The 24,199-nt window shown below is 33.8% G+C and overlaps 1 non-coding gene across 1 annotated transcript; it reads right to left on the reverse strand.

Annotated features, from left to right (window-relative positions):
* Nucleotides 1-21,536: 21,536 nt before the first annotated feature.
* Nucleotides 21,537-21,643, reverse strand: LOC120069062 (small nucleolar RNA R71). The gene has a single exon (XR_005479432.1). It is a non-coding gene; the product is annotated as a small nucleolar RNA R71 (small nucleolar RNA).
* Nucleotides 21,644-24,199: the final 2,556 nt, after the last annotated feature.

Raw genomic sequence — 24,199 nt, forward strand, 5'->3', positions numbered from 1 at the left:
GTTGAGAATGTCTCAATTCAGAGGGGGAATAAATTAACCACCCTTGGGTGGCTTTCGTCCTAAACCTTTGAAATGTCATTGCGAAACTAGATGTCACACGGGGTTCATGTTAGTTTTGTTAAACCTTATTGGATGTTGTTTGTTTTTCAACTGGTATTTGCATAAAACCTAATGTAGGTCAATGTGTTTTTGCTTTCAGCAACATGTTTGATTTTCCATTTAATGTCTTTAGTTTGACTGTTTACATACAATGGAAAGAATCTTGTAAAACATATTTCGTGATAAATGACCTTGAGTTTGTCATGGTTGAGGAGTGTCCTCAAGTCCCGACCCTTGATGCATCGCGAAGTGTTGTAATGCATATGAGGTGTGCATGAAGTCTAATTCATTTGCCCGATTTCGCATATTGGCTAGCATACCTGATATTTTGGCCAAAAGGGCTGAGAACATGGTCATTGCACATGAGATCATGGACTCGTTGCAAGATTTATTTGAACGTCAGTTCTTACTTTTCGAGCAAAGGGATGGATGACAAAACCAGTAGTGTCATTTCCCAAGTTAAACTCCAGGAAGAGAAAGCAAGTGTTGCTGATTCTGTTAAAGTTCATAGAAGTGAAGTGTTCTCTGAAATGCAACTTGGAACTTATTTTATTGGGTTTTATGTCCTAAAACTCGTGATTTGTAAACAATAAAACTTATTCTGAAAATTCAATAAGTTGTTATTGAATAGATGTTTTGCATATTAGAAATCCAATAAACCTGATCCACTTTTATGTTTCCGCATAAAGTTCAAGTACTCGTGTAATAGTCAAGGGGCTTTTAGGTTTATTGGATTTCTAATAAGCAAAACATCTATTCCATAACAACTTATTAAATTTTCAGAATAAGTTCTATTGTTTACAAACCACGAGTTTTAGGACATAAAACCTAACAAAATAAGCTCCAAGTTGCATTTCAGAGAACACTTCACTTCTATGAACTTTAACAGAGTCAGTAACGAGTCCATGATCTCATGGGCCTAAAATGGCGAGTCCCAGTAGTTAACAAATGAGAGTTAATTCGGTGTAAAGAGTATAACTGATTGATCTCGAATCATTGGAGCCCATGATCTGTAGGTCCACTAGGTCCTCTTACTAGCTCACAAACGGATTAGCCTTAGAGTGGCGTGATAAGTTGATTTCAAACATTCAAAATAGAATTAAAGGAATTAGTAATTATATGTGATATAATTACACAGTTAATTTTGGAATTAAATGGCATTGGAGAATCAATTAATATTTAAATATGATATAAATATTAAATTCATGAATAAGAATTCATGATGATGGAATTGGTGTTATTTGTTATTTGATATTAAATTAATTAAAATTAATTAGATTTTTTAATTAATAATTATTAATTTTATTAAAAAAATTAATTTTAAATTAATTTTGTAAAATTAATAAAGAATTTCAATTTTAATTATGAATTAAAAAATGAAATCAAGTTTTTACTTTTAAAATTAAATTTCAAATTTAAAAAGAAAATGAGAAATAGGAAAATCCCACTAATCCCAAATGTGGGATTTTCCCACTAAGGAAGCAAGTTTCATATTCATATTTGCATTTTCAAATCCATCTCAAATTGCAAGTAGGTGTTGGATCTCATGGAGCAAATGAGTTTACATGATGATCATTCAATATAAACTTGAAATCTGAGTGGAAATGAGGCATGCAATCAGTTGTAATTTGCTGAGAAAGAGTACTTGAAGAACTGTTCTTCATATTGTCAAAACGAGAAACCTTGTCTCCTTATTCTCTTAATCCAAGCTTATTTTGAGTCCCACAACTCAATCCAAGACACCAAGAGGATAGTAGGGAAGGTCTTGTGGTGGTTCACGAACAGAAATAAAGGAGATTACAGCTGAAGATCGTGAATCAAAGGTACTTCAAAGGTTAGTGTTGAAACTCTGTTTGTAGTTTATGAGCATGCTTAGTTTGAAGCCAAATTTAATGAATTGGAATGCTTAATGATCCAGTTTTGCTTCCGCTTCTTGCTTCTCGAATCTAATACCTGTTAGCTTAACTAAATTCTTTTCATCTCAACATTGTGTGGGTAACTAAGTACCTTGAGGTACTTCCTAAGTTAGCTTCTTTGTTCAAAAGCCACATTTTTCTAAGTCCTAAGTCCCATTCAAACTAGCTTCCCTTCTACATCACAACAACTAAACTAGGTACCTTTAAGAAGAGTTTTCTCACATGAAGCATACTTACTTTCCCTTATGAATATCTTTTGCTCTTCGAGTACTACCCCCAAAACTACAGTACCTCATTCAGTTCATCAACCTTAAACTCCACAATACTAATCTTATCATATTAAACACTTTAGAGGTTTCAATAACTAAAAATTCCTCGAGATGCCTTATTCCCTTATGTAATCCCCCCCTCCCTTTTTTTTTATTTATAAGCACATTACTTGAGAACCATAACACACACCTTATTCAAACCACCAATCCTCCGTACTCTAAATGTGATCATGTCGTAATAATCCTTTCAAAATCCTTCTTGAGACATTTGATTTAATATCTAGCAACCTTTACCAAAACTATAATCTCTTCCTCTTCCCCTTCCTATATCTAAAACAACTTTAATCTTGTCCCTAAGTATATGTCTTAGGCAAAGATTCCTTGTACTACCTCCAATCTCATTACCCATTACAAAACATAACATTGGTCCTTAACAAATTCTTGTCTAGACCATTTTATTCCTTGGCTTAAACATATACGTACTTTTATTTCTAAACGATCATAACTATACATAGTTCCATCACCCTTTAAGATCTTTAAACTGAAGTATATACATGTTCCTTTCTAACGATTCTTCCATGAGGTACACTAGTACTAAGTGACCGCATAATCCTTTTTCCCTTTGTAGCGTCACACCTGAATAATAAGCTTATAATAACTTCTATCGAGTCACTGACCCAATATTAGATCATAACTTGTGCATTTAAGCTAAACAAATAATTTAATGCACAACTATCATAAAACTTTTAATTGATAAGACTACCTGGCAATGACGAAGGATCTGTTACTGGGCTATAGAGACATTTTGGACTTACATTGTAAGTCAGTCTATAAAACCCAAAACATAGGCTCTGATACAAAATGTAACGATCCGACTTTCTAGGATTTATACTACATCGTTACTATATGCATGCATAAATCTCAAAACGACTCTCTCATAAATTTTAACTAAAATAAAAAAAAATTAAATAAAAAGCTTTTGTAAAATCTAAATAACTGAAAATATTCGATCGGGGTCCCCTGAAATAAAAATAAATTTCATGAAGCTTTATAAATAAAAATTTCAAATAATAGAACTCTAAGTTCAAACATCAAAATTGGAATTTAAAACATCAAAACATCAAAACATGAGTGGAAGCATCTCCATGGTCCTAATGGCATGATCACGGATTCCTTTTGTCATCCATTGGTGTGTCCCTATCCTACTTGAAAAACATAACATAATAAAGAATAAGTATAAAATACTCAGAAAGTAACACCGTTATCGGGGTCAAGCTAAGCATGTATGTCCAATAAATGCAACATTCTAGTGGGACATGCAAAAACCTCTATTTATCATGGATGGCTATCAAGTGAATAATTTAACCCGGCCTACCATTGATGAGATTTAATCACAAACCTCTGGTAAAATTTCGAAGGAGATCACTAACCCTAGTAAAGTCCCGAAGGAGATCACTAACCTCTAGTGAATCCCGAAGGAGACACTAACCTCTAGTGAATCCCGAAGAAGATACTAACTTCTAGCGAACCCGTGGGAAACACAAACCTCTAGTGAAATCTCGAAAGAGATCACTAACCTCTGGTAAAATCCCGAAGGAGATCACTAACCTTTGGTTAATCCAAAAGAAAATACAAACCTCCAGTGAAATCCGAAGGAGATCACAAACATCTAGTAGATACATGACTATGGGTAGGGACAATTATCACTAACATAAATGTCATGCATCATAAAACAAAGTTTCATACATGAATCATAACTTAAAGCTCATACATCTTCATACATGTCAAATAAGATCTAGTTCATGCTCGTACATTCTTGTAAAATATCTTATAAAACAAGATCATGCTCATACTTATCACATATTTCAAACAGGATAGTCATATCTTCATATTTCCTTTCTAATCAAGCATCATGATTAATACAATCTTAGAAGCATCAAAATTATCCTCAATTTTATTGTCCGGCATGAAGACGGTTCCAGTAGTACGATTACTTACCTTGAACTTGAGCTAGATAAAACTTTGCAATCAATCTACATCCATTATCTAATTCTCTAGGAATGCTTGTTGGGAAAAAAGTTGTCTTTATCAAATAACTAAATATCTTTAGAAACTTCTAAGAGGCATTTCTTCACCACGAAAAGGAGAGCGAGAAAGATAAGAAAAATGTGAAAGTAACCAGAATTTTTCTCTCTAATTGACCACCTTTTGGAATGAAGTGCATAATTGTATTTATAGAGGAAAAATAATCCTAATACGAAAATATTTGGGATTTCATAACTTGAAGTAATAGATTAATAAAAGTAGTAGATAGATTAAATTTTCTTTTTGAATATGACACTTTATCTAATTAGGAAATCTATTTTAAAAAATCAATAATTAAAGTAGTAGATAGATTAGATTTCTTTTTTGAACAAGACATTTTTAATTAATTTCGGAATCCATATTCTAAATGAATTAGAAATTTCACAATCTAATTAAATTAGAAAGTCCATAACCTAATTAATTTTAATTAAATCCAAATTTCTCTTATCAACTCAATTTAAATTAATTATCATCTCAAATTTTGATCCAAAATCCAAAATTAAAGAGGAAAAATTTAAAAGTATAATTTCCCCATTTCTTTTTTAAAGTTCAAATTGCTTTTAATTTCCAGAATTCTAATTCTTTTCATTTTCTTTATTTTCAAATGTTTACCCAAAATAATTTAAAAATTCTAAATCTCTTATCAAATTAGTCTCAAATCAATTAACTTCTCAAATTAACTTAATTGTGGCTCCAAACCAAAAATAAACGAAACATACAATATGATAGTTGAAATAAATTACATTCTTCCAAATATTTAATCAATTTATAATCACACTTTTTCCAAAGTAAATCAATCCAATTTTTTCTTAAATTGAATTAAATTTTAATTATTTCTAAATATCTTTTAAATTAATTATCTCGTCTTTCAAATTACTAATTTATCAAAAAATAATGTTCAAGTGATGGGCCACAAGTTCAACCGGCGGCGCAAATGACGAGGGGTGCTAAGGTCGGCTAGGGGAAAAATGCGTGAAGAAGAGGGTTTGTTTTCTTTTTCTTTTCGGTGCATGCTTATTGAGGGTTATATGTTTTTTTCTACTTAAACCTAATTCCCAATATGTGTGTATATATTAATAAATATAAATCCTTTTCCCTTTCCTTATTAAATTCCAAATTTCAAATTCTTCTTCTTTTCTTTCTTAATTATCAAATCTTTAATCAACTAAATTTCAATTTACTCATCGAAGCTTTTCAATTATCTCAATTTGATCCCAAATTCCTAAAATCAAAGGGACACTGAAACTTAATAATTAGAGATAATTAGCTTAAATTTTTCGAAAACTCGGGATGTTACATTTTCTCTATGTAAACCATAGCAACTTAGAAGAATGAGAAAAACATTCAAAAGAAAATTAGTAAAGCTTGCGACCAGCTATAGAATGAAAGTATGTTTGGTTTAACTTTTTAAGTGTTTAATTTTGAAAATAAGTCATTTCGAAAAAAAAAATGAAGTGTTTGGTAACCACTTAAAATAGCTTTTAGAACACTTTTAAAGTACATTTTATCTCGAGGTTTGCATTTGGTAGTGTTCTTAGTCCCTCCAATTTTTTCATTAATTACTAACAAAAAGATGAAGTTAGACCTTTGAGTGTAATTTGAATCCAAGGATGAAAAAAAAAAAAAAAATACTAATATGAAACTCTAATCTTGTTTTATCAATAGAAAATGAAAATCGATAGGATTAAATAAGAATCTGTTTGGTAGAGAATTTGAAAACAAAAGATTCAATGAAAGCATTGTTGTATTTTATCTTTTTAAATATGTGTTTGTAGAAATTCAATTATAATTTAAACAATGGTTGAAAATGTGTTTGATACTATATTTATAAATCATAAACTAGTTGTAGTTACCACTAAATATTAGTTGAGAGTCGAGACTAAAGCATTATTGGTTTTTTTGTGAATATCTTTATGTTAAAAAAATTTGTATAATTATTATTTCATAATATTATATAATTCATAAAACATTACCTAATACATATTTTGATTTTTTTTAAAAGAAAAAAAAATTCTAAACGATTTTTTTTAATCAAAAAATTGAATTTATAACATGATATGTTGAATTCTTAAATGTTTTTGTTTTAAATTAATTTAACTTTGCATTTTAAAATTCAAAATTTGGATACAATAAAAAAAATGTTTATTTTCAAAATCTGTCAAACACATTTGTTGAACTCAATAAATCTAAAAGCATAAAATAAAATCTAAATTGCCAACTAAATAGTCTCTAAGTAATTTACATCTAAATTTTATGGAAGTATGCAACCGTCGATGTTATTTAAGCTAGAAAATGTGAGATTGCAACTCACGATGCACATTTTCACTTCTACAAAAACTAGTACAACCTTATTAAAAAGAACATAATTCAATATTCGATTGAAAGTTCAAATCCTCATACGTATCTTCTTGTCATAATAATAACGAGATTAAATAAATAATAGGACAGCCTCGTTGCAAGGTGGAGACAGAATTTCAAATTGCCGTTGGTTTTTGACTAAAGAAGCGCCATCGAAGTGGCGGCCATTAAAAACCAACCCATCTCCCATCACTCTCACCATCCGGTATCCACCTTCTTCTTTCTCACACGCTATTAAATTTTTATTCATATTTTAGAAAAAATATCCTTTTATACTCTAAATTTTTTAAGTTATATCAATTAAAATCTTAATTCTTTTCTAATAAAATACATATTAGAGTATTTGACCACAAACTTTATAATCGTTAAAACATATAGATGTCTGTTAAATTATATATACTTTCTCTCTGGTGATTAAAATCTTGAATTAATAATTGTACCAACTAAATCTTAATTTTTTTTTACAAGTGTATGGATTTATACTATTCGTTACATTCTATTTGAATAAACATCGGTAACCTTATAATTTTATCTATTAACAAGTATCCGTACATCAATCTAAAGAAATTCACACAATGCATGGAGGATTTTCAATAGCAATGTTAATAAAAGATCTAAATTGCTTCATTTATGATAAATAAGAGTTTAATGGATACAACTATAAGTCCAGGATGTTGAGATAAACACTATATTATTAAGATCAATCACCTCCTCTCGTATGAATCTAATAAGAAATTAGTCAAGTACAGTACACAAACAGTTTTAACATGGAAAAAACTCCTCAAAGTAAGGAGTGAAAAATCATGGACTAAAATAAAAATCTCCACCCTAATCAATAATAGGTTATATCATAAAATTATTCTAATATCATATTAGATCACTGATTAATCCAAAAATTTAAACATATGAATTATGCCAAATTCAATTATATCAAGGATATAAGATTTTAAAACTTTTCTTGAATCACATTATCCATTGAAGATTATACATTATATCAACACTATCTCTCACAACTCCATTGGACGCCAACCAGACATTTGGTGTGGTAGCAAGAAAATGGCCATCACAGCCATAGTTGACAATAGGGGAGAGAGAAAGTAGCGAGTTGGAAGAAATGTAATAAACTATTAATTTGTATTTTTTGGATGAGGAGGCAGGAGTTGTCTCTCTCGACTGAGTCTGACTCTCGTTGATTCTTAGACAATTATTACAAGGATAGGATCCATCTAAAATTTCTACCGACGAGGGTCCGCTTGGACTAGCTTGATTAAATTTGTTTTTCAAAAAATTTGTTTTTATTTAAATACTATAGTTGAAAAGCTATTTTTAGTTGTTGCCAAATGCTTCAATTTTTTCAAAATCACTTATTTTTTAAATTAAACACTTGAAAATATACACTTCTATTTTGGTCTAATACTGCACATTATTTGATTTGTCATACGACGATAAACATACTTTTGGGTATGGATTGAAGAATACCCTCCATGGATGGATGCAGTTACTTTTAGAGATATGTTTTTATTAGAAATGGCGGGGCCCTCAAAATGACAAATAGTAAACCGTCAAGCCACAACGGTCAAGCGAAGAGCAAAACCTTCAAAACAATAACTCGTTATAGGCTAAGTCGCAGAGCTCACTCTCTTTAAGACGTTTCGCGGCTTTGCTCAACTGTGCAAGCATGTCTAAAAATTACCACGTCGTCCCCAGGATAAAACAACCAAATGAAAACCAATCGGAAGTGCATCGTTATCGACTGGAACATACACCCTTTCTATACTCACTGGTCGGAAAGCTAAGATGGAGGAGGAGAGGAAAATGAAGTGGGGAATAAAGAAATGAATCCTGTGTTACGAACTGCTGAAGGCCTCGCCTTTTATAGGCTTTCAGCGTCAAAGCGAGAAGAGCGCTCTGCCACATAACGTGCGTGGAGGTACGGACGGACCGTTTCTCCCTTTTTTCAGTTAAAAAAAATAATAATAAAAATAAAAAATAAATAAATATTTTTTATTAAAAATAATCATCACATACACGCGCGTCTCGCCACGCTCGATCGGACGACGGCGCGCGTGTGGGATGTCCATCGAACCCACATTGGTCCAAACCCAATGTGGAATTCTCCAACCAAAAAAGTTGGTTGTCTCTCATTTTGAAAGTTCAATTTTTACCCAACAATTTTCATTGTAATTTTGCTTTTATCGTTTGTTTTTACCCTAGACAAAGGTTTAAAGGTACAGTTTTTTTAGTTATAAACTGTTGAGTAAAAGGTGAATTTGAAGAGCTTCAAGATTAATGATGTAACTATTTCTTGAAGACCCTCAATGAAGGTTTTCATGATTGATCTGTTTTCTCCTCTCTTATTCTCTCTAGGGGAGGAAATGGATTCTTTTTGTGCATTTGAAATTCGAAAGATTTTAGAGGGAAATTTTGCATGAGATCTGAAATTGAAGAGGAAAATGTTAGAATAACTTCACTTTCGTGCTATATAGAATACATGTAAGACATTCAGTATAGTCTACATAAACGTTTGAAAATTTAGAGTCTATTTGATGAGTCTGTTTGATACTGTTCTCATTTCCTGTTTCTGTTTCTCATTTTTCAAGAAACTGACTTGTTTGATAATTATTCACATTTCTTATTTCAAAAATTTGAGGAACATTCTTAAAAAATGGACAAATTTTGAGAAACTATAAAAAGTAGGTTCTCTTTGTTCGGTTTCGTCTTATATTAAATCGTTTCTTTTATATAACAAAAGGCACCCTTGGCTTATTCCTAGTTTTGCATGTGAATAATTTCCTTCCAACATTGTTATATGTTCAAATCCTAAGATGGAGACTTTATTTTCTTTTCTTTTATATTTATTTCCATCTTTCATATTTTATTTATTAATTTTATATTTACAAAAAAAAAAAAATCTGTTATATTGATATTCTATTTTAAATTTGACTTTTAAAATTCTCCATTATTTAGATTTATATATTATTTTAATTTTCAATATGTATGTTAATTTTGTTTATATTTCAAATTTCAACTCTTGAGGCACTTGTATTTATTCTTTATTTTCTTTATATTTATTTACATCTTTTATATTTTTTTTTATTAATTTCACTATTTACAAAAATAATTTTCTTATATTTACATTTTATTTTAATTTGAATTTTAAAATTCTCCAATATTTATATTTATATATTAATTTAATTTTCAACATATATACTATTTTTTTTATATTTCAATTTTTTATTATTAAATTTTGTAAATATGCATGTTTATATATTATCTTAATTCTAATATTATAGTATACCTGAAATTGAGTAGAGTTTTATAACATATATAAATTTTATCAACTAAGACATTCATTTAACTAAACTTTAATATTTTACAACCATGACATTTACATAATGGTATAATTAAGTTAGATTTGACTGGACATCATTTAAGACAAATGACTCAAGTTAGAGATGATAATTGTACGACCCGACCTTTCGAATACGCAGACAAGAGCCGTTACGACATAATGCACATTTTCATTCAAAATTTTGATCCTCGTAAATTCAGTGAAAACACGAATGACTATTTAAAACCAAAATATTAATTTGATAAATAAATCAAATAAGCAACACATTTAATTGGGATCTCAAAAAAACATTTAATAATAATAGTAATATTTCAAAATAAAACAATAAAACATGTCATCTGTCTACAAACTCGAGTAAAAAAAAACTAAATAAATAAAAAAATAAAACATGTGTGGAAGCGTTTTCTAATGTCCCCATATGGCTCTATCACGGGTCCTTCTCGTTATTCACCATCTGGCTCTTGTACTCACCTGAAAAACATAAAGTAAGAAACGGTGAGTATACCCCACCACCAGGGTCAGGCTATGCATTAATATCCTATAAATGCGAACATGTAGGTGAGACACACACATAATAATTAATCACCATCAAGTGGCGGACTAGTGAGCGGTTTAACCCGCCCTAATATATATAATAGTTTTATTTAAATTAAAATTAATTTATTAATTATTTTGATTTTAATTTTTGAATTAATGGGAGGGAAATAACTTCTTTCCCCTAATTTCTCTAAACTTACTACATGTAACGGTGGTAGTTATGAGATTTGCTTCTTTTTCACAAAATTTCATTGGAAGACGGAACAATTTTTGCAAGAAAATTTTCTCCCAGAAAAACACATCTTCTCAAAATCCTTTTTCCCCCTCTTCTAAAAAATAATAGAGCCCACAAAACTCCTATGATTCTCATTCCAGAGAATATAGAAGGCTCCAATATTAGGATTTCGAGTATGTTGCAGTTCGTGATCGATTCTGGAGAAAAGGAATTACGTAAAGAAGTTTGATCTTCAAGGGTAAGCTTTCCCAATCCTTTTCTCAATTCTTATTGGCATGTTGTAAATTTGGAGTTGAATGCATATTTTTTTTTATTTGAATCTATAAAATTCTGTATTCTTAAGAAATTGGAATTTGAGACCGATCTCCGCTTTCGCACTGGACCTTCACCAGTTCCTTCAATTGGTATCAGAATAGTGGTTTTGGTCCCAATTTTTCTAATTTTTTTTCAAAATTAATTTTACAAATTTATGTGGATTTATGCATTATGTATTTATTCATGATTGATGAATGTATGGAATGAATGGTTTGTGATTATTGGATAATTTCAGGATTGGACTCTTATTTTACAAGAGTTGACTTGTAAGGGCCCATGTTTTAAGCATAATTATTTGTTATAGAGTCTGTATTTGTTCTATGTTGAGTCATTCATGATTGTTCAAGTGGAAATCTGGAGAAAACGAGGCAAAAACGGAGAAATTTTGAAGGGCACAACTGTATAGTGGCTACTATACAGTAGCGTTGCAACGTTGTGCCCTAGCGTTACAGTGCTGCAATCAGGCAAACGGAGTGTTCTATCTATAGCGTTGCAATGCTAGGTCACAGTGTTGCAATGCTACGAGACAAAAAGAACAAACCGATTCACGCCTGTTCAGCTCGTAACTCAGTTGGTTTGTGTCCGATTCGATTGGTTTGAGTGGTTCATGACTGGTTCGGGTGCTGGGTGGTCCAGTTTGTGCGGTTCAAGACCCGACTCGCTTGTTTTGAACTGGTTAACCATTATTGCTATAATAGATAGTTATTTTTTATTAACTAAATTAATACAAGTATTATATTAATTTAATTAATAGTTTAGGAGTCCAATCCCGGTCCAATGATTGATGCATTTGATGTATGATTTTTTTTTTTTTTAATTTTATATATGTTATAATGTATGTCATATAGTAAAATCCCACCATAGATTATGCATTATTCATGCCTCATTTATATTATAAATATTATAATATACAGTTGCATGATTTAATTTTATAACATGCTTATGCATCCTATAATATAAGTGTTCTAGTATATGTTTGTATGCATTAATAACATAGGCATGCATCATTTATATTATAAGTGTTGTAATATATAGTTGAATGTATGTATGGATGTCTGTTATTATTTATATCATTACTTTATTATATAAGTGTTATATATGGTTAGTAATGAAATGGAATTGCATGAAGCATGACACTACTTTAGGTAATTTAATGATTGTTATATTTTTACTAAGTGTATCAATGAATGTAATTCTATGGTTTTAATTTATTTCATTTATTTTATAAATATTATAATTAAATAAAATTTGAAATGAAAATCAATAATTCAGATTGTATGCAACCCTTAGGTTAAAATCTTTTTTTTTTGTTTAAAATGGTATTAAAATATGATTGACAAAGACCTACGTTCATATTTCTAATAAGATTAGAAATTAAGTTTAGTCTTTTATTCAGTTTAATAATTACTTAATTAAAAGATTAATTTTGTAGCAAATGTGTCTATAGGGACCTTTTCTCTAAGGCTAGTTCTATCTAGGTTAGGATATTTAAGTTGACAGAAACTAACACCCCTACCTGGGAACTTACCTAGAAAGATGAATTAGATAAATTTGCTACAAGCATGCAATAGTTGATTAAGGTTTATTAAAATGTTTAATAAACATTAGTCAAAGTTGTTTAACCATCCAAAGTAAGTGTTACTTTTGGAAAAATTAAACAATCACTTAGTTAAAATCAGTAGTTGGATTTTCCTAAGTTAAATAACCCTAGGTAAAACACTCAGTGGGAGGAAAATGAGGTATATGATACTTCATTTTACCTTTTCATGTTTCTCCCTAAAAGTTCACACCGTGAGATTTATACTCAACCTTGAGGCACCTTTGCTTGTGTCTCCCCATGGATGGTGTTTGTATAGGTCAATATCAAAGTGAATGGAGAGAGCTTTTATAGTAAGTGGGAGCGAGACATGTGCCAACACATATCGCGATCCCTCTCATTAGTTTGTAGTAAAGTTTCATGCTCGGCCTCAAGGCACCTTTGCTTGTGTCTCCTTACAGATGGCATTTGCATGATTCTTTACCTAAAACTCTAGAAATTGATAGGGTTGCTTTAGTTGTTTCCCCAGTTGGTTTATTCCTATGGTTGGCTCATTGGGAGCCGAACTCTAGAATCTAAAATGAGGGGTTACTCTTACAAAAAAATGTTAAGTGATTTAACAATTTCTGGACCGAATAATGGTGACTTATAGTTACAATAACAAGGAGTTGTTCTGTCTATTGGTTGAGATAGTCTCATTTCAGTGAAAGGGCACCTGATCACCCTACGGTGGCTTTTGTCCTATCTCACTGAAACATCATTGCAAAATAGATGTCATTTAGAGTGCATTACATTATTTTGCTAAATTTGATTGGTTTTTGTAAATGGGTTAATGCATAGATTACTAATATAAATAAATTGTATGGTTTCAGTAAACTACATTATGACTTTCGCGATACTAAACTTACTCGTTGCCGATAAATACTACGTGGAAAAGCTCAATCAACACAATTTTAATCATCGATGACCTTAGATTTCTCCTTATGGAGGATTGTTCTTCTGTACCAGCTCAAAACGCCACTCAAAACATTCTAGAGGCATATGAGCGATGGGTACAATTTTAGGCAAATGATAGGGCCTAAGTGTATATCTTGGCTAGCCTTTCTAAAGTCTTGGCTAAGAAGCATGAGCCCATGATCACTTCTCGTGAGATCATGGAGTCCCTGCGTGTTGGGTTGTATGTCTTAAAACTTACAGTTTGTAAAGGTAAACATTTTTTATTATCAATAAAGATGTTAACCATAATTTCTTCAATAAAGTTGTTATTGAATTTTGTCAATTGCACTTGTAAAGACTAAGTCTAATAAACTAAGATCCATGGCTATTATATGAATACTTGAACTTTATATGGAGACATAAAGATAGATCAAGTTCGAGTAAATAGCAAAAACGGTCTATAGTATACGAATAAGGTTGGGTGCCTTATTCTGGTAACACTATTGGATGTAACCCACTCTGTAGTTGTTACAATTTGTTGTAAAGTGCTACAAAGAAGTGATCCTGATTTGTTCACGTACTGACATGAGGAGTGGGGGCGTCCTATACAATGAGTTTGTGTAAGATCAGACCAAGAAATAAGTCACTCTTACTTTATAACGCTTTTTACTGTTTAAGACTGACTATTTCTCTTAGATGATCTAGGTGACTTGATCTTAATTCTGAGTTAACTATGAACTCTTGTTTATTCGGGATTATCCTTAGATTTGCATAGGTGAGGGTTCCTCAATAAGCCTCCCATTTCAGGGGTAAGACCGGGCAGATAACTGGGGACATAGGGTGCAACATTGAATTCGCTCCTACCCGATTAAGGGATCGGAGGAATGTTGTTCACTTAAGTGTTGAATCTAAGTCTTAAACAAAGGGCCCCACCCTCTCATTGGCTTGAGAGGGATCCAATTTAGTGATTGGATCATAAACCAATTGTTCATTAGAGGATCAGTGGAATCTAAGTCTTAAACAAAGGGCCCCACCCTCTCATTGGCTTGAGAGGGATCCAATTTAGTGATTGGATCATAAACCAATTGTTCATTAGAGGATCAGTGGAACATAAGGAGCAAGATGTAATTTCGGGAGTAAAACAACATATTGACCTAGTCGTTATTACAAACAATCTATGAAGGGTCAACTTACTTATTATAGTTAAATCAAGTGGACACAAATATATCTACAATGAGAAGAGTGTAAATATCGAGCTATAGTGGTGTGACTCGGTAATTAACGAATATTGATTAATTCGGTCTAAAGAATTTTAGCCAATTAATCTTAAATCGTTGCAGCTCATGATCTGTAGGTCCATAAGATCCCTCTACTAGCTCGTAAAACATGAATACATTAAATTAGTAAATTGAATGAATTTGAACTGATTTCAATTTGAAGTGTTTAAATTGCAAGTTAGGGTTTGATTTTGAATTGTTCAAATTCAAATTAAGGTTTGAATAATTATATTCGATATAATTAAACGTCTAAATTGTCAAAATTAAATAAAATTGGAGTGTTTATAATATTTAAATATTGATTTAAATATTAATTACATGAATATAATTCATATTCAAAATTAGGTGTTTGATTAATTTAATATTTGATATTAAATTAGTATTTAATTAATTAAAATCAAAATTTATTTTCTATTTATTCAATTTCAGAAATTGATTTTTTTTAATTTAATTGATTTTTAATTAATTAAATTAGAAAATGAAAAATGAAAATTATAGTGGAGATTTCCAATTTATGGAAATCTTGAAGTGTTTAAACCAAACACTTACCTAGCCTACTTAATCTTGGACTTGGATGTGGCATCGACTCTTTCCATCTGCACTTGCATGAAAGGTTTTGATAAAAACCTCTGAATTTCTCAGATTTGAGTAGTTCTTCGCTGCTAAGAAATTAATTTCTGCAAAAAACTTTCTTCTCTCTCAAGCTCACTCGAATTCCCATCATAATTCACTTCAATCTCTCAAGCTCACTGCTAAGAATTCATGAAGAGCAGCCTGGAATTGGAAGAATTCTTCAAAGACATGTTTTTCATGAAACCCTCTTCTAAAAATTTGATTTTTCATGCTTTTAGAACTCAAATTAAATGTAATTAGAGTGCTTATTGATTCTAATTACTTCCGTTGCATGTTTCTACATTGTATCACAGCGGGGGATGTTCGGACAACCGTCTAGACAAATCAGGCATGACACTCTAAAATACATCTTCAGTGCCCGTATGCAAGAAGAGACATTTGTTAGAGAACACATTCTCAACATGATGCTCCACTTCAACGTGGTGAAGATGAATGGGTCTGTCATCGATGAGGTTAGTCAGGCTAGTTTTATCTTGGAATCTTTGCCTAAAAGTTTCATACAATTCCGTAGCAATGTTGTTATGAACAGGATTGACTACAACCTGACTACTTTGCTCAATGAGCTATAGAATTTCCAGTTCTTGATGTAAAGTAAGGAACAAAAGGGAGAGGCAAATATTGTCTCATCCTTAAAGAAATTCTACAGAGGATCGTCCTCTAAAACTAAATTTGTGCCTTTTTCTTCCAGCACCAAAAAGTAGAAGAAGAAGAAAGGTGGAAAGGGGAAAGCTAACCTACCAGCTGCTGCACAGAAGGGCAAGGAGACCAGGACTGCAAAGGGAATCTGTTTCATTTTGATCATGAAGGACATTGGAAGAGGAACTGCCCCCAAATACTTGGCAGAAAAGAAGAAGGCCAATCAAGGTAAGTGTGATTTACTAGTATTGGAGACTTGTTTAGTGGAGAATAATGATTTAGTCTAGGTAATTGATTCAATCGCCACTAACATTGTTTGTTCTTCATTTCAGGGAATTAGTTCCTAGCGACAACTGGAAGTTGGGGAGATGACAATGTCTGTTGGAACTGGATACGTCATTTCAGCTATGGCAGTGGGAGGGCATCAACTCTACTTATAGAAATTTTATGTTGTATTAGATAATGTATATATGGTTCCAGGCTTGAAAAGGAACCTGATTTCTATAAAATGTCTTCTTGAACAACATTGTTCTCTAAATTTTCAAGTAAATAAAGTGGTTTGTTTACAAGAATGAAGTATTAATTTGTTGTGCCAATCTTGAAGATAATTTATATGTGCTAAGACCGTTAGCAATTAAAGCTCTCCTAAACATTGAAACATTTAAAACTACAGTAACTCAAAATAAAAGACTTAAAATTTCTCCTAAAAAAAAGTCCGTCTTTGGCATCTAAGATTAGGACACATTAATCTCAATAAGATCGAAAGATTGGTTAAGAATGGACTTCTAAACGAGTTAGAATAAAACTCTTTATCTGTGTGTGAATTATGCCTTGAAGGAAAAATGACTAAAAGATCTTTTACTGGAAAAGGTCATAGGGCCAAAGAACTCTTAGGGCTTGTACATTCAAACCTCTGTGGCTCGATGAATGTTGGAGCAAGATAAGGGTTCAAATATTTCATCACTTTTACTGCTGATTATTTAAGATATGGGTATGAATATTTAATGCAACAAAAGTTTGAAGTTTTTGAAAAGTTTAAAGAGTTTAAGACTGAAGTTTAAAATGCATTAAATAAAACAATTAAGACATTTCGATTCGATTGGGGTGGAGAGTTTTTGGATCTTACATTCTAAAACTATTTGATAGAACATGGAATTGTATCCCAACTCTTAGCACTTGGTACACTCAACAGAATGGTGTATCATAAAGGAGAAATCGAACTCTATTGGACATGGTTTGGTCTATGATGAGTTATGCTTCTATACTGGACCCATTTTAGGGTTATGCAATACAAATTGCAACTTATATTTTGAATTGTGTTCCTTCTTAGAGTGTTACGAGAATACCTTTGGAATTATGGAATGGTCATAAAGGTAGTTTACGCCCCATTTTAGGATCCGAGGTTGCCCAACACATGTGCTTGAGACAAATCTTAAAAAACTGGAACCTTGTTCAAAATTGTGCCTATTTATAGGCTATTCTAAAGGAAAAAGAGGTGGCTACTTCTAAGATCCTAAAGAAAATAAAGTTTTTGAGTCCACAAATGCTACATTTCTAGAAGAGGACCACGTGAGGGAGCATAAGCCCCGCAGTAAGATTGTGTTGAATGAATTTTCCAAGGAAATGACTGAACCTTCAACAAGAGTTGTTGAAGAACCCAACACCTCAACAAGAGTTGTTGAAGTTGGTTCATCTAGTAGATCATGTCCACCTCAAGTGTTGAGGGAACCTCGATGTAGTGGGAGGGTTGTGAACCTGCCTGTCCGTTATATGGGTTTAATAGAAATCCTAGCTATGGTAGTTGATGGAGATGTTGAGGATCCATTGTCTTACAAGAAGGCAATGGAGGATGTTGACAAAGATGAGTGGATCAAAGCTATGGATCTCTAAATGGAGTTTATGTACTAAAATTCTGTTTGGGATCTTGTAGATTAAATTGATGATGTTAATGAAGGAACTCTTAATGAAGAATTCCATGAGAACGTTCGGATCGCTCCAATTTCACCATGACCGAAATACACCATATACATTCAAACGCATAGTTATGCAAAAAAATAGTAATTAACGGCATGCTTTGAACGAAAGATAATAAGGGAGAGATTCTCATACTAGTTGAAGACGCTCTTCAAACTATGGAACTCAATGGAGTGAAAGACCTCTACTCGATCAACAAACGATTAGCAGATGTGTCGGCTGCAGTAGCACGAACAACCGTAAATAAAAGAACACAGCGGGTACAACACCATTAGACAGGAGCCCTAGGTATTCTCGAAGTGAGAACCCAAAGCGTAGTCTTTGGTGAGTTTGATAGAGGTAGGAGGAAGAACTGATTGTGTAGACGATAAGCAAGTGAGAGAGAATATGAAGCTATCGCATAGCTAGATGCTTATCGCTTAGAAGAAACTACACGATCGTCTAGGTTTTACTGAACGATCATTTAGGAAAAAGTAGACGATCGTTTAGCAAATCATTTAGGACAAAGTAGACGATTGTTTAGCAAACACGACACACTATATGATCATTTAGGAAAGCTATCCGATCGTTTAAGAACTAACGTGCGATCGTTTAGGCACGAGGTATGCAATCGTTTAGGCGCTGAGCGACTATCGTATAGACTCTCGACTTATGCGATCGTTTACGTTTCCATACAAACACAAAACCTTCCGATATTTTAGTAACCTTTCAAAATGAAACAAAATTTCGTTTTTATTCTTCGGTTACAATAACCAACGCGGTTTTCCCACTAACGCATGTCCGAGAGACTTTTTAGGTTAATTATCATATAATTAACCAATTAAATTATTAATAAATATAATCATATTATATTTTTACCCTATAGTTTGATATCATATATCTACTATAGTAATTTCTCCTCTACTTGATATAAATCATATTTATATATAATTTCCTCCAAAAAAATGTATTTCATACATTTAGCCAATTATATCATATATAAATAACCAGTCCAATTATATCATATATAATCTAACTTCCTCTTGTCAATTTGAACATTTAAAATTAACCCAAATACTAATTTTCGATTTTATCCAAGCTATTGATAACGGGCAGAAATGCACGTTATTACAGTGCTAAGTTATTAAACAATGCGAGTTTGCATTGATAAAATATATAAGATTGCGTCCAAAAAGTATTAAGTTTGTAACATTGTGGTCGCATGCGTTCATCGCATAAAAACAGTTAACTTTTGTCTTTTTATGCAGAATATGCGTTGACGCAAAGCGTAAAATGCGATCACAAGAAATCAACGGTTGAATGCAGTGTTACCGCAAGGCCTTGCGTTGATTTGCGCTCGCAAGTATCTACTCAAGAAGGATTGCCACATAGAGCCGGTGCAACTTGGTGGGCACACCTGGGTGAAAAGCATAATTAATCACGATGGGACAGAAAGCTAATGATGGTCGAGTCTGAATTAAGTTGACAAGCCACTAACGGTCTACTGTAGCATGTACACTTAACTTTTCGGTGATAAATATTTGGCGCATCAGATAGAGAATTACTACCATCCCATAGGTGCAATCATAAGAGAGAAGACGCTTTTCACCCCGAAGCTCTATAAATATCGAAGGCAACCTTCAGTGAAGGAGTTCAGATAGTTAGAGAATTTTCCCTTAGATAGAATACCCTTGTTCATAGTTTTCCTTTTTATTTAGAAGATGGAGCGAGAGAAGGGAAGAGATGCCGGAAGATCACTTAGGGCAACTCGAGAGAGAACCCAGAGGCGTGGAAAAGCAGAAAGTGGGACGATTCTCGCGAGAGCGAGATTATCTTTTGAACAGAGTAGAAAAGACAGTGTAAAAGCCTTGGGAAGCAAGAGATTGCTACCAGGCTCTTTATTCTCATCTTGCATTGTTATTTTGTATTTCAACTCTATATCTATACAATGGAATTTCTTTATCTACATTTGTTTACTCTCTTAAAAGCTCGCATGAGTAGCTAAATTTATTGAATGGGTTGAGAAGAACTAAGCTAACATGACCTAGGACCTTCAGTGCATGCGATTATCTTGTTTTATATTGTGCCCAACACCCCTTTAGAGCTACTCGAGAGATAGTCTAAAGAAAGAACCAAAGACTTGAGAGAGCTAGGTTAGAATCTAGACTCGAGAGAGCAAGATTAGATCTGCATAAGCGAGAGATAGGGACTTAGATATAAGCTCTATTTGCCAACTTGTATCGCATGCACCCTAGAGATAGGTTATGATATTATGTGGTCGCCTTATTTGTGTGTGTCATTTTTCATCGCATAAATAAGAATAGAGGCTTATGTGTAGGTCCTATAGACTCATCGCATATATCGCATGCATTCTAGTATTAGAAGCCGTAGCATTTGCGTCGAGAGATGATTTGCTATTGTATGCGTGTTGCATGGTCGCAAACATGAACACATCCTAGGAAGTGTTAGTCGAACCCTTTCTCAACCCGTTCACCGCATGCTCATCACATCTTCCGTATCATCAACTTTTTTCGTAACTTTGCCGCAATTGTTTATTTTATCACCGCAAACAACAACCCTAAACAACTATTTTAATTATTGGTTACCGCAAAGTCTTCTAGAAAATTATCACCACATATCGTTTTCCCTAGTCCCTGAGTTCGACCTTGGACTTACTAGGAACTCAGTGGAATTTATACTTGGATTCTGCTGAGAAAACTTGTTTCTCAACGCATTTCCATCACCGCATTTCATTCCATTATTTCACCTTATAAAATAACGCATCAAGTTTTTGGCACCATTGCCGGGGACTTCGGCAATTCAGTGTACTAATGATAATTTTTCTGATTTCTTTGCAGCTCTCAATCTCTGGCGAATTACAACCTGGAGATTGAAATAACATTTTAATGACGATTAAAAGACAACCGGCAACAAGAAGACAGAACCCCAAGAATGGCGGAACAACTGGAAGAAAGGGCTGCAAACGCAAACAATATAATGGCCAACCCCATCCTTCTGGCGAATGACCAAAATAGACCCATTCGGGACTATGCATTGCCTAATCTCTACGATTTCTCTCTAGGAATCATGAGGCTAGCACTAGATTGATCGAGGTTTGAAATGAAACCGGTAATGCTGCAGATGATCTAGACTGTTGGGCAGTTTGGAGGGAGGCGTGGCGAAGACCCGCCACCCACCTCTGGAGCTTCATAGAAATCTGCAACACTTTTGTGTTCCCGAATATCTCCACCATGGAAATTCGACTCACGTTGTTCCCATTTTCCTTATGCGATCAAGCAAGAAAATGGGAATATTCTCTCGAACCGGGAGAGATAACTTCGTGGGAACAAGTCGTGGAAAAGTTCATGAAGAAATATTTCCCACCAACCGAGAATGTCAGGAGAAGAAGATTAATAACAAATTTTGAACAAGAAACTGACGAATCGCTCAGCGATGCCTGGGCGAGGTTTAAGAGGTTGGTAAGAGACTGTCCACATAACGGCTTACCAGACTGCTTGCAGATGGAGATTTTTTACCAAGGACTGAACCCTGCTTCGTAGACCACTGCCAATGCAGTAGCAGCTGATGGTCTGCTTAACAAAACATATGAGGAGGCCAAAAATATACTTGATCGCATTTCCAAAAATCACGAGGACTGACGGGAAAGCGATCAAAGATTAAGAATTAAAGATAGTGACGTGAACAACGGGGCCATCGCATCCCTACAGAATCAAATGACTGCGATGATGAGTTTGAATCAAGGCATCAAAATTAATAGTACGAGAGCGAAAAAAGGGCCCGCAATTGCTCAAACGACCACAAGTTGTGTCATCTGCGGAGATGCTCATCCAATGGAAGAATGCCCAGAAAATCCGTAGTCTGTATGCTTCATAAAGAATAATCCCTATTCCAATACATACAACCCCGGGTGGAGAAACCACCCAAATTTCGCGTGGAAAAATCAACAACAAAGCTTTCAACCAGTGGCGCAAAAAGAAGGGCCACCGAGATTTTTCCTGCAAACAAACGGTCCAACGCATAACCAAGCTAGCAGCTCATAAACACCGCAATCTTTGTCCTTAGAGAGCTTGTTGAAGCAGTACATTGAGAAGAACGAATCAATGCTTCATAATCAAGCAACATTTATCCAAAATCTCGAAATTTAGCTGGGACAAATTGCGGGCGAGCTAAAAAATAGATTGTAAAGAGCGTTGCCAAGCTCAACTGAGCTTCCTCGCAATGCTGGGGGTACAGGGAAGGAATAATGCTTAGCAGTCTCCTTGCTATACGACAAAATGATTGCGGAAGTAGGGGAAGAACCCATCAGAACAACTTGAATGTGATAACAACCAAGGACTTGTTGACTTATAATTCGAAAAAGCCCGAGAAGATGAACCCCGAAGTTGCGTCCACCCTCAAGCCTTCAGAACATGAGACAGAAGAAGTCCAGCTACCACCAGCCTTGCAAGGATTGAAAGAGAAACAAAATGATGAAGACAAGATCGCGACAGTGGAAGTAACGTAAAATGCTATGATCCAACCAAAAATGTGCGACCCAAGAATCTTCACGATACCATGCTCCATTGGAGGGGTCTACAGTGGCCAAGCACTATGCGATCTTGGGACGAGTATAAACGTAATGCCGCTATCAATCTTCAAACGATTGAATATTGGCACACTCACGCCCACGACAGAGACTCTCCTACTTGCAGACAGATCCTGAATACATCCCGAAGGAGAGTTGAAAGATGCCGCAATCTCAATTGATAAATTCATCTTGCCGGCAGACTTCATCGTTTTGGATTATAAAGCGGACGAAGATATGCCCATCATATTGGGACGACCGTTCCTCTCGACCAGTCGTGCTCAAATTGAGGTGCACAAAGGGGAAATCATACTGGACATCAATAGGGAAAAGCTCCGAATTAAGGCAGTTAAGATTCTGGAAGATCGAGAAAAGAAGAAAAAGCCACCGTGGATGTGAAAAGCCCAGTTTGGAATAAGTAGTCCCCGAGTTACTTTATGACTCAACCCATTAGGGACGCAATCCTTTCGAATATCCTTTCTCTACATCAACACCTCCTGAACTTTCATCACTTTGTTGTTATCCTTTATCGCATATTTATTGTTTAAAAAAAATGCGATCGTGCTGAACGATTGATAATGGGCAGAAATTCACATTATCATAATGCTAAGTTCTTAAACAATGTTGGATTGTGTTGATGAAATATGTTAAATTGCATCCATTAAGCATAAATTCTATAATATTGCGGTCGCATGCGTCCAATGCATTAGAACAGTTGATCTTTATATTTTTGTGTAGAATATGCATTAACGCAATGCAAAGATTGCGATCATAGGAATTCACTGGTTGAGTGCAACTTCATCGCAAGGCTTTGCGTTGATTGTGCCTGCAAACATTCACCCAAGAAAGAATTGCCGCATAAAAATAGTTCACTTTTGTATTTTTGTGAAGAATATACGTTGACTAAAGTGTAAAATGTGATCACAAGATATCAATGGTCGAATGTAGCGTTACCGCAAGGCCTTGCAGTGATTTGCGCTCGCAAGTATCTGCTCAAGAAGGATTGCTGCATAGAGCCAGCGCAACTTGGTGGGCGCATCTGGGTGAAAAGCATAATTAATCACGATGGGACAAAAAGCTGATGATGGTCGAGTCCGAATTATGTTGACAAGCCGCTAGCGGTCTACTGTAGCAAGTACACTCAGCTTTTCGGTGACAAATATTCGATGCATCAGACAGAGAATTAATGTCATCCCATCGGTGCAATCATAAGAGAGAAGACTCTTTTAACCCTGAAGATTTATAAATACCGAAGGCAACATTCGGTAAAGGAGTTCGGATAGTTAGAGAATTTTCCCTTAGATAGAATAGCCTTGTTTATAGTTTTCCTTTTTATTTAGAAGGCGGAGCGAGAGGAGGGAAGAGACGTCGGAAGATCGCTCAGCGAAACTCGAGAGAGAACCCAGAGATGTGGAAAAGCAGAGAGCGGGCCAATTCTCGCGAGAGCGAGACTATCTTTTGAACAGAGTAGAAAAG

This window comes from Benincasa hispida, chromosome 10, assembly GCF_027475165.1.
Source record: "Benincasa hispida cultivar pf3 chromosome 10, pf3_genome.v1.1, whole genome shotgun sequence".
NCBI classification, from domain to species: Eukaryota; Viridiplantae; Streptophyta; class Magnoliopsida; order Cucurbitales; family Cucurbitaceae; genus Benincasa; species Benincasa hispida.